Below are 10,000 nucleotides of genomic sequence, written 5' to 3'. Positions count from 1 at the left end.
AATTTGAATCTGAATAATTGATACACATACACATACACATACACATACACATACACATACACATACACATACACATACACATACACATACACATACACATACACATACACATACACACACATACACACACACACACACACACACACACACACACACACACACACACACACACACACACACACACACACACACACACACACACACACACACACATATATATATATATGTATATAAATAAATAAATAAATATATATATATATATATATATATATATATATATATATATGTATATATATATATATATATTCAAGTATATATGATCTTTGTTTATTCTGCTACAGAAGGAATATCCGGGTTGAGCAGCCACGGAAAGTCGGCAGATCAAACCAGTTATTGGAGTATCGTAAGAGAGAGAACGTGTAGTGTAACAAGTGTTCGATATTACTGTTTTTTTTCTATGATTAACATGAATTCCATGAGTGCGTATAACATGTGAGTGATGCGAGTGAGAGTGCAGAGTAGCACCAGCTGTATAAATGCGGCGTGTACTTCTGTAAAGCATTTTTCCATAAGTTTCATTGTATCGACGCATACTCACCCCCGATACCGCGTAAATATTCCAACAGGGAAAAGAAAATGGCAGAATTCCGTGTTTCGACCACTCAAGCGCAATTCACAGAATACGGGAGTTCCATCGATTCTCCCCTCTATCCATACTCTAGGGTACATATAGGGTCCGCGTACCCAAGGCCTGGGACTATAGCAAAGATAACCTATCTATTTTTAAAGGTTTCCTCTCGCCCCAAGTGTTTTTTCTCTCTCTCTCGCTGCTCACTTCTACCCCCCTCCCTCTCCCTCTCTCTCTAGCTCTTTATTTCTCTGTCTGTCTGTCTGTCTGTCTGTCTGTCTCTTTCTCTTTCTCTCTCTCTCTCTCTCTCTCTCTCTCTCTCTCTCTCTCTCTCTCTCTCTCTCTCTCTCTCTCTCTCTCTCTCTCTCTCTCTCTCTCTCTCTCTCTCTCTCTATCTATCTCTCTTTCTCTCTCTCTCTCCTTTCCACCTATCTGTCTATCTATTTATCCATCTATCTGTTCGACAGAAATGCAGAGTTGATGATAACAAACCTCCTGATGGCGCATGCAAGCCGAGCCGATTTTCCCTGCCTTGTTGACAGGTTCACTGGACGCGCTGAGCTTGTTGCTTGGGTGTGCTGGTCGGTGGGAGGGGGCGCATACAGGGGTAGGGGATGTAAGGGAGGGGAGGGGATATAGGGGAGGGGAGGGGAGGGGAAGTAAGGGAAGGGAAGGGGAGGTGAGGTTGTGCATGCGTAAGTAAGCGCTTGTTGTGGTGAGGTATTCTTTTTTTGTTTGTTTATACATCTATTTTTCATTTCCCGTTTTTTCGGCAGCTAGCTTGCGATGGCTTTTGGATGAAAAAAGCGAATAATACGGATCAGGCGAAGGGGAGGGAGAGAGAGAGAGAGAGAGAGAGAGAGAGAGAGAGAGAGAGAGAGAGAGAGAGAGAGAGAGAGAGAGAGGAGAGGGGGGGGGGGGAGAGAGAGAGAGAGAGAGAGAGAGAGAGAGAGAGAGAGAAAAGAAACAGAAAGACAAAATAGAAGAGTGGAATAATAAGAATGAAATTAAGGAAGACAGAAAGGCAAAGAATGTCCAACTGAGGAAAAAGGAGAAAGGAAAATAAAGGATCAGGAAAGACGCTTGGCCAAGTGGCCATGGGTCATGAAATAGTGTTCCTTCCTCCTCGACCTTTGAGCTGGAGGCGATAAAACCCCAGTGCCGTCGGCGCTTCCGTTCTTCTCGCAGGGTCACTGAACTCTCGCGCCGCAGGTACACACGCCGCTGATCCGGAATTTATCAGTGAACCACTCGCGGCCTCAACGGCCGGCCGCGCGGGGGTCCCGCCGGCGTCGGGGGCAAATTCGTTCGACGCGTCGGGAACAGAAGCGGCGCCCCCTATTGCGTATTGACACTGATCTGCGCGGGCGTCCGATGCAGTTCCGTGAGGGCGATGTCGGGGGGAGGGGAAGGGAGGTCATCGGAGGATGGGATGGGATGGGATGGGGAGGGGGATGGGAGGTCAGTAGAGGCAGAGGATAGGGGAAAGGTGGGTTGAAGGAAGCGAGGTCATATCTTAGTTGAGTCGGGAAAGCAGGGGAAGGGGGTGGGGGGGGGGGGGAGGTGCAGAAAGGTCATCGGAAACAGATGGTCGGGCAAGGGATGGGGTAGGTGAAGGGATGTCACCTCTGCTGGGGGATGGGTCGAGTCGGGGAGGAGGGGGGGAGGATTGTAGAGAGGTCATCGGAGACGAGACTGTGCAATGTGTGCATTGTGATCATGCGGTTCGCGTTTTTTTCTCTTTATTTCGGATTTTCTTCTGTTGGTATTTGTCTTTTTATCATGGTTTATACGGAATCAGGCGAAGGGAGAGGAGAGAGAGAGAGGAGAGAGAGAGAGGAAGGAGACGAGAGAGAGAGAGAGAGAGAGAGAGAGAGAGAGAGAGAGAGAGAGAGAGAGAGAGAGAGAAGAAACAGAAAGACAAAAGAGAAGAGTGGAATAATAAGAATGAAATTAAGGAAGCCAGAAAGGCAAAGGATATCTAACTGAGGAGAAAGGAGAAAGGAAAATAAAGGATCAGGAAAGACGCCTGGCCAAGTGGCCATGGGTCATGAAATAGTGTTCCTTCCTCCTCGACCTTTGAGCTGGAGGCGATAAAACCCCAGTGCCGTCGGCGCTTCCGTTCTTCTCGCAGGGTCACTGAACTCTCGCCGCGCTGTAAACACGCCGCTGATACCGGAATTTATCAGTGAATCACTCGCGGCTCACGGCGGCCGCGCGTGGGGTCCGCCGGCGTCGCATCGTTAGCACGCGTCGGGAACAGAAGCGGCGCCCCCTATTGCGTATTGACACTGATCTGCGCGGGCGTCTGATGCAGTTCCGTGAGGGCGATGTCGGGGGGAGGGGAAGGGAGGTCATCGGAGGTTGAGTGGGGGTACGGGATGGGATGGGGAGGGGGATGGGAGGTCAGTAGGGGCAGAGGATAGGGGAAAGGTGGGTTGAAGGAAGCGAGGTCATATCTGAGTTGAGTCGGGAAAGCAGGGGAAGGGGGTGGGGGGGGGGGAGGTGCAGAAAGGTCATCGGAAACAGATGGTCGGGCAAGGGATGGGGTAGGTGAAGGGATGTCACCTCTGCTGGGGGATGGGTCGAGTCGGGGAGGAGGGGGGGAGGAGTGTAGAGAGGTCATCGGAGACGAGACTGTGCAATGTGTGCATTGTGATCATGCGGTTCGCGTTTTTTCTTCTTTATTTCGGATTGTCTTCTGTTGGTATTTGTCTTTTTATCATGGATTTTGTGAGGGATTGTGGGTATTGCAACTGCATTTATTTCTTTGCATATAACTCGTATATTACAAAAACTGAAAATACATTACATATAAGAATATATAATATATATTATATTCGGAAACATTATTATATATATAATATATATATATAATTTATATGCATATATTATATATATATATATTATGGTATTTTTAATGATTTTTTTTCTCTCTTGTTGCAGGTATGTGGCCATGCTTGTGCGACCGGATGCCCTTCCGCCCCGGGAGGTGAGAATGAACACAATTCACCGGGTTTGGCTGATTTAAAAACATCTATGTAGGAGGGAGGTTGGGGAGGGATACTAACATGGCAGTGTAAGTTATATATATGTTTATGTATGTTTTGAATGCTTTTTTGTGTGATATGTGTGTGTACACATACGAATATGTCCATATATAAGTATGTGCATATATAAATACATTTATGAATATATACATATATATATATATATATATATATATATATATATATATATATATATATATATACCTATATATATATATATATATATATATATATATATAAATATATATATATATATATTATATATGTGTGTGTGTGTGTGTGTGTGTGTGTGTGTGTGTGTGTGTGTGTGTGTGTGTGTGTGTGTGTGTGACACACACACACGAATAATTATTTATACCACACACCACACAGACACACACACACACACACAACACACACATACACACACACACACACACACACACACACACACACACACACACACACACACACCACACAACACACACACACACACACACAACACACACATAGACATATATTATGTATATATATATATACAGGTATATATATATATATATATATATATATATATATATATATATATATATATATATGTATTATTGTATGTATATATGTGTATATGTATATATATATGTATATGTATATGTATATGTATATGTATATGGATAAGTTTGCCTTGCCATAAATCCAACATCTCATGTGTTCAACTATAAAAAAAATCCAACATGTTTACGTTTAACAAGAATATGAGTGGCACGCGACATGATGGCTTTTCAAGACTTTAGAAAACGCGTTCGCTGTTAGTTGCTGGTGTGCAGATCCCGTAGAATTCTGCAATTTATATTCTTTTAAGTCATACCTTAAAAGTCCGTCTCAATTATTTGTTGTTGATGTAGATATTAAACTAGGTATTTTTTCTTGGCAATACATCTTTTCTTTGTAAGTTTTCTTGTTAATTTACACGATTCCATGTATTGGGAATTTGTGAGTTTCTGTACTATCAAAATGTAAGGGTGTCCTGGAATTCCTTAGCAACACGACTTTGTCACGCATGATTTTTATTTGATCATGCCATTACTTGTGCACTATCTGTGCACACAACGCATTATGTCTGCTTAACTTGTGACCTTGGGGCATCCTGTGGTAGATAATACAGGACTAACTCTTGGCGTGTTATCAGCTCGGTCTCTGGCCTCTGTATGTCATCTTACCCTTACATGACTTGCTGTTATCGGTCTCTGCACTTGTCATTTGCGAGCTCGTCTTGACACCCTCGTTATTTTTCACTCTAGTGAACTCTAATGATAGAGACATTAGTGTACTTCATGCAACAGCTGTCGATAGCTCATATTCATGTTTTCATGAAATATGACGTATCGTTCGACGCAAGCTCTTCCCCAAGCCTCGCTACGCTGACACAAGCGCCTCTCCTTGTGCGAACGCCGCACACCAATCCCCGTGCGTCATGGACATTTCTGCCTGTTGCGCGAACACCAACGTTACCAACCCCGACACGCGTCCATGTTGCCCTAATCCCTTGGCGAAATCACTGTTGCCATCCTTCAGTGGGACGGTCCACGACGAGGGGCGATTCAGGCATTGCAGCCGGGTATTTTTGGCCCCGTCGTCCCTCGCGCTCTGTTTCCAACCCAGCGGAGCATGCCGGCCGTGGTAGCAACCTGTCTTTTTTGTGAAGAAGAGGTAGTTTATGTTTCTCTCTATTCAGTAAGAAAGAAGACGAGTACACGAGGTCATGTGATTTACTTGACCTTTATGCAAAGAACCTTTGATATGGGCCTGGTTTCAGAGTTGCCAGTACTATCATTGGTTATGTAAGCGTTGGCAGCATGTTATGGTACGTTTTATAACCGAAGAATGTTATAGAGTTAGGACTGTTTAGATACAGCGTTATCAAAATCACACAGAGATGATAATCTGATCACCCTACAATTCCCTTCGGCTTATTTAGTATTTATTTTGTTAATTTCGCCATTAATTCTCCTCAAGTACATATAAACATTGTTAACACTATGGCCGGCCCTGTCAATGCCAAGGAGCTAATCATTTATGTGAAAAAGCAATAGTGATGCATTATTTTCCTTTTTGGTGTGCCGTTCCGACGAGCCGTTCACGTAACTCGGCGCCGGCGCGTTGGCTGTTTCTCTTCCCCCTCTCTTTATACCTGGTCTTCTCCTTAACTCCTCTCCTTTCTTTCCTTTTGCTCATTCTCTCTTCTTTCCCCATTTCCCTCTCTCCTTCCATTCCTTATCTATCTTTTATCTCTCTCTCTCTCTCTCTCTCTCTCTCTCTCTCTCTCTCTCTCTCTCTCTCTCTCTCTCTCTCTCTCTCTCTCTCTCTCTCTCTCTCTCTCTCTCTCTCTATCTATCTATCTCTCTCTCTCACTCCCTCTCCCTCTTTCTCCCTCTTCCTCTCTCTCTATCCCTATCCCTCCCTCCGTCTGTCTACCTCTACTTCTTTTTCTTTCTCTTTTCTTCTCTTTCCTTATTTACATCCTTCTCTCCCTCCTTTCCTCCCTCCCTCCCTCCCTCCCTCCCTCCCGCCCTCCCTTCCTTTCCTCCCTCCCTCACTCATTCCCTCCCTCCCTCATTCCTTTCTTCCCTCCCTCCCTAAGATGCATGTGTTTTCTTACCCTCCTTATGGCGAGGTACAGCGAACCTCTCTTCATCTCAAGTGTTTTTTTTCTTGTTGGAAAGTTCCATTTCCTTCCCTTCAACTCTTCACTGAGCTTCACATTTTTTGCGTACGTTATATGTATACTGTATATATGTAGCTGCCATCTATCTATAGACTTGTTTGCATTTGTCTCTGCCTCTTTTTGTCACTCTTTGAATGTCTGTGCGTGTATCTCTCTGTGTGGTTGTCTGCCTCTCTTTCTCTCTGACTCTCTCTCTGGCTTTCTCTCTCTCTGGTTCTCTTTCACTCTCACTCTCTCTCTCTCTCTCTCTCTCTCTCTCTCTCTCTCTCTCTCTCTCTCTCTCTCTCTCTCTCTCTCTCTCTCTCTCGAATCGCATTATCTTCCAACTAGTTTTTGTCTCTCTACGTCATGCATGGCGACGTATAGGGTATTAGGAATGAGAGTGAAAGTATTTTTTTCACTTGCATAATTCAGTGCATAATGAGACTAGCGTACGAAACAGTAGTGATTTTTTTCTTTCTTTTTTTTACGCCAAGCCCTCTTACCTTGACTATCCAGCACCACTTTCGTTCCGTTTTTTTTTCTTCCCATTTTTCTTCACTTTGTCCGACTGTTCGTGTTCCTCGTTGATTTTTCCAGTTGTCTTTGTTCTAAGTTTTACAGCTTGTACCCCCGGAGGCCTACGGTGTTTTCCAACATCCGTGTTTTATTTACATTTTTATCTCTAGCAGTGTCTTCTTGTACCAGGTCGACTAATTTTTCTATCGAGCCTCATAGTCCCACTACCAGTCGTTCTTTCTCCTTGATTAATATCAACTTCGGGGCCAGGAAGCAATCGTTTCTCCCCATCATCTCGAGCGTCGTCCCTCTGGTGGCAAGTCCCCTCTATTCGAGCTTCAATTATAACTTCCTATAACTTGAAATAATCGGGCAATCTGTTCTGTGTCAACTGCAGAGGGAAGAGTAGGTCTGTGGACCAGCGGGCGGCACGTGACTCGTCGTCCTCGCCGTACCCTGCACGTCCTCGGCGATTCGTGTCAAGTCTTGCACGAGGTACTTTACAACGGGAAAAGAAAAATGAAAAGAAGAGAGCGTGAGGGAAAACTGTCTCTGCTGTTTTTGAAGAATTATGTTACGCGATTTTTGAGGAATTGTGTAATGGGGTTAGGATTCGGAATTATGCAGGGTTTGGGCATTAGCATTCAAGAGGGTTGTGTGTGTTATTGTTATTCTCGAGAAGGGTTGGAGTCGCCGGCGTTGGGCCTTTGAGGTGAGTCAAATCGTGTTCTGTCATCGTCTCTACTTATCTTTACAGATAGGGATGACTTTGTGGTAAGCGTCGTCCCTATCCAAGTTCATGGTTAAACAGTGTCGCCTTGCATCGTGCGGAGAAAACTTCTCCTTTGAAAGGGTTTTGTAGTGACAAGCGACTGGCTTTCTGAAGGAGACTAGCCTTTATTCTTCTGCATTTTTCAAGGGAGGGAAAAAATCCCGTTATCTGTTGTGGCGACAGGGTGCTATTGTGGTCCCTCCTCAGCCGAACCTGCTTTGTCACACCCACTGTCTGCCATAACCCTGACCTTTGCCGCTTTTTTTATCTTCAGTTTTTTTTCTTATTGGCATTGTATCTCATCTCCTGAAGGACAAAGTTGATACACCATTTCAATGTCAGAAGTGACTGGGTTTTACGTAGTTTTGTTCCTTTCATGTGATTTTATCATTTTCGCGGGGCGCCAGTCATAGTTGGAGTGTCCTAATGCCCTTTTCCCTCTCAACACAGAGTCACTCATACCTACCTACGAACACACTCCTTGTGGTCCTCACATTTTTTTTCTCCATTTTTTTTCCTTCCTTGGGCAACTATTTATCCCTAGTTGGAGTGTCCTTAAACCTTTTCCCCCTCAACCACTCTTTCAAGTCCTACGCACACACTCGCATACACACAAACACACCCCTCATCGTGTCCCGGGATTGACGCTGAGAGGTGAGTCACGCACGTCTGGCGGATGTCTGGGTCCGCTGCTAAAAGTTCCGCTGGATCTGCTGACATGGGGGGAGGGGGGGGGCATGAGGTGGAGAGGTTGGGGTCAGAGAGTGCCTAGGAAGCGTTAGGTGTGCGTATCCTTGAATCCCATAGGCTTGGCAGTCAGTGGGGATTGTTAGGTGTAGGGAGAGGGGGGAGAGAGGAGGGGGTAGTGCTTATATGCTGAGTCAGGATTTCCTCTGCATTGTTAGCTGAGTGTATGTATGTATGCTCATGTGTGTGTGTGTGGGTGTTTGTGCGCGGGCATGTATGTGTGTGCATGAATGTGTGCGGGCATCGGGAGCCAGGACAGCGGTCGGGGTGGCTTGTGTGGGTACTAATGGCGCCCTGACCTACATACGGCGCAGAGGGTGTAGTCTCGCCCAGTGCCACAACCCTGGCACTCACACGGCGCGGCCCTTAACGACAACCTACATGACCAGCTAAATCATCACTTATATAGGTCGAGAGGCAGAGACATAGAGGGGACAAGGGTGGGGGAGACAGAGGGAAGGAGAGGAGGGAGAAAGAGGGAGGGTAAGGGAGACAAAAATGGAGGATGAATGAGGATAGGGAAATACGGAAGAAAGGACATATACATATATATAAAGAGAGAGAGACAGACAAGCGTGCAAACAGACAAAGACAGGTAGATAAAGCAAGAAAGAAAGAAACAAAGAAAGGAAAAGAAAGAAAAAATCAACATAGAACTATATAAAGACATAGAAAGATAGAAGCAGACACATACGCAGACGCAGACACAGACACATAAACTTAGACACATAAACGCAGACACAGGCAAAGACCTCGTAACGACTGAATGAGCGGTTGTGTTAAGGACGGAGAGATTTATTCGACTCTAAAAAGTGTCAGATTATACGTACTCCTTTTCCTCGGTCCTTGTAAGTAGGGCAGCGGATGGGCGCGAGACGCCCTTTGGTAATGGGTGTAACCTTCGATTCGCAGATGGCGGGCCTTTGGCTACGGTTGTGATACATGCAGTATACAGTGTTTACATGTATATTGTATACGCACATCTGTATACCTGTGTATTTATCTATCTAAGGAGGGAGGGAGGGAGTGAGAGGGAGTGAGTGAGAGGGAGAAGGAGAAGGAGAAGGAGAAGGAGAAGGAGAAGGAGAAGGAGAAGGAGAAGGAGAGAGAGAGGGAGAGGGAGAGGGAAAGAGAAAGAGAGAGAGGGGAAGGGAAAGAGAGAGAGGGGAAGGGAGAGAGAGAGAGGTGAAGGGAGAGAGAGAGAGAGGGGGAAGGAGAGAGAGAGAGGGGAGGGAGAGAAAGAGAGTGAGAGGGAAAGAGAGAGGGGGGGAGGGAGAGAGAGGGGGAGGGAGAGAGAAAGGGAGAGAGGGAGAGAGAGAGGGAGATAGAGAGAGAGAGGGGGGAGGGAGGGAGGAAGAGAGAGGAGAGGGGAAGAGAGAGAGAGGGGGGAGGAGAGAGAGGGGGGGAGAGAGAAGAGGGGGGGGAGAGAGAGAGAGGGGGAGGAGCGAGGGAGGAAGAGAGAGAGGGCGAGAGGGGGAGGAGGGAGGAGAGAGAGGGGGCGCGGAGAGAGAGAGAGGGGGGAGAGAGAGAGGGGGCAACGAGAGAGAGAGGGGAGAGAGAGAGAGAGGGGAGAGAGAGAGAGAGAGGGGAGAGAGAGAGAGAGAGGG

General features: G+C 46.0%; 1 protein-coding gene across 6 annotated transcripts in view; it reads left to right on the top strand.

Annotated features, from left to right (window-relative positions):
- LOC122246973 (hormone receptor 4) overlaps positions 1 to 10,000 on the top strand; it is a 279,086-nt gene that overhangs the window by 25,940 nt on the left and 243,146 nt on the right. The gene's annotated exons all lie outside the window — the stretch shown is intronic.

The sequence above is a fragment of the Penaeus japonicus genome, unplaced genomic scaffold, assembly GCF_977035675.1.
Source record: "Penaeus japonicus unplaced genomic scaffold, GWHDUDI00000001_assembly GWHDUDI00000029, whole genome shotgun sequence".
Taxonomy (NCBI): domain Eukaryota; kingdom Metazoa; phylum Arthropoda; class Malacostraca; order Decapoda; family Penaeidae; genus Penaeus; species Penaeus japonicus.
The sequence above is the reverse complement of the archived record's forward strand: the minus strand, read 5'-3'. Positions and strand labels throughout refer to the sequence as shown.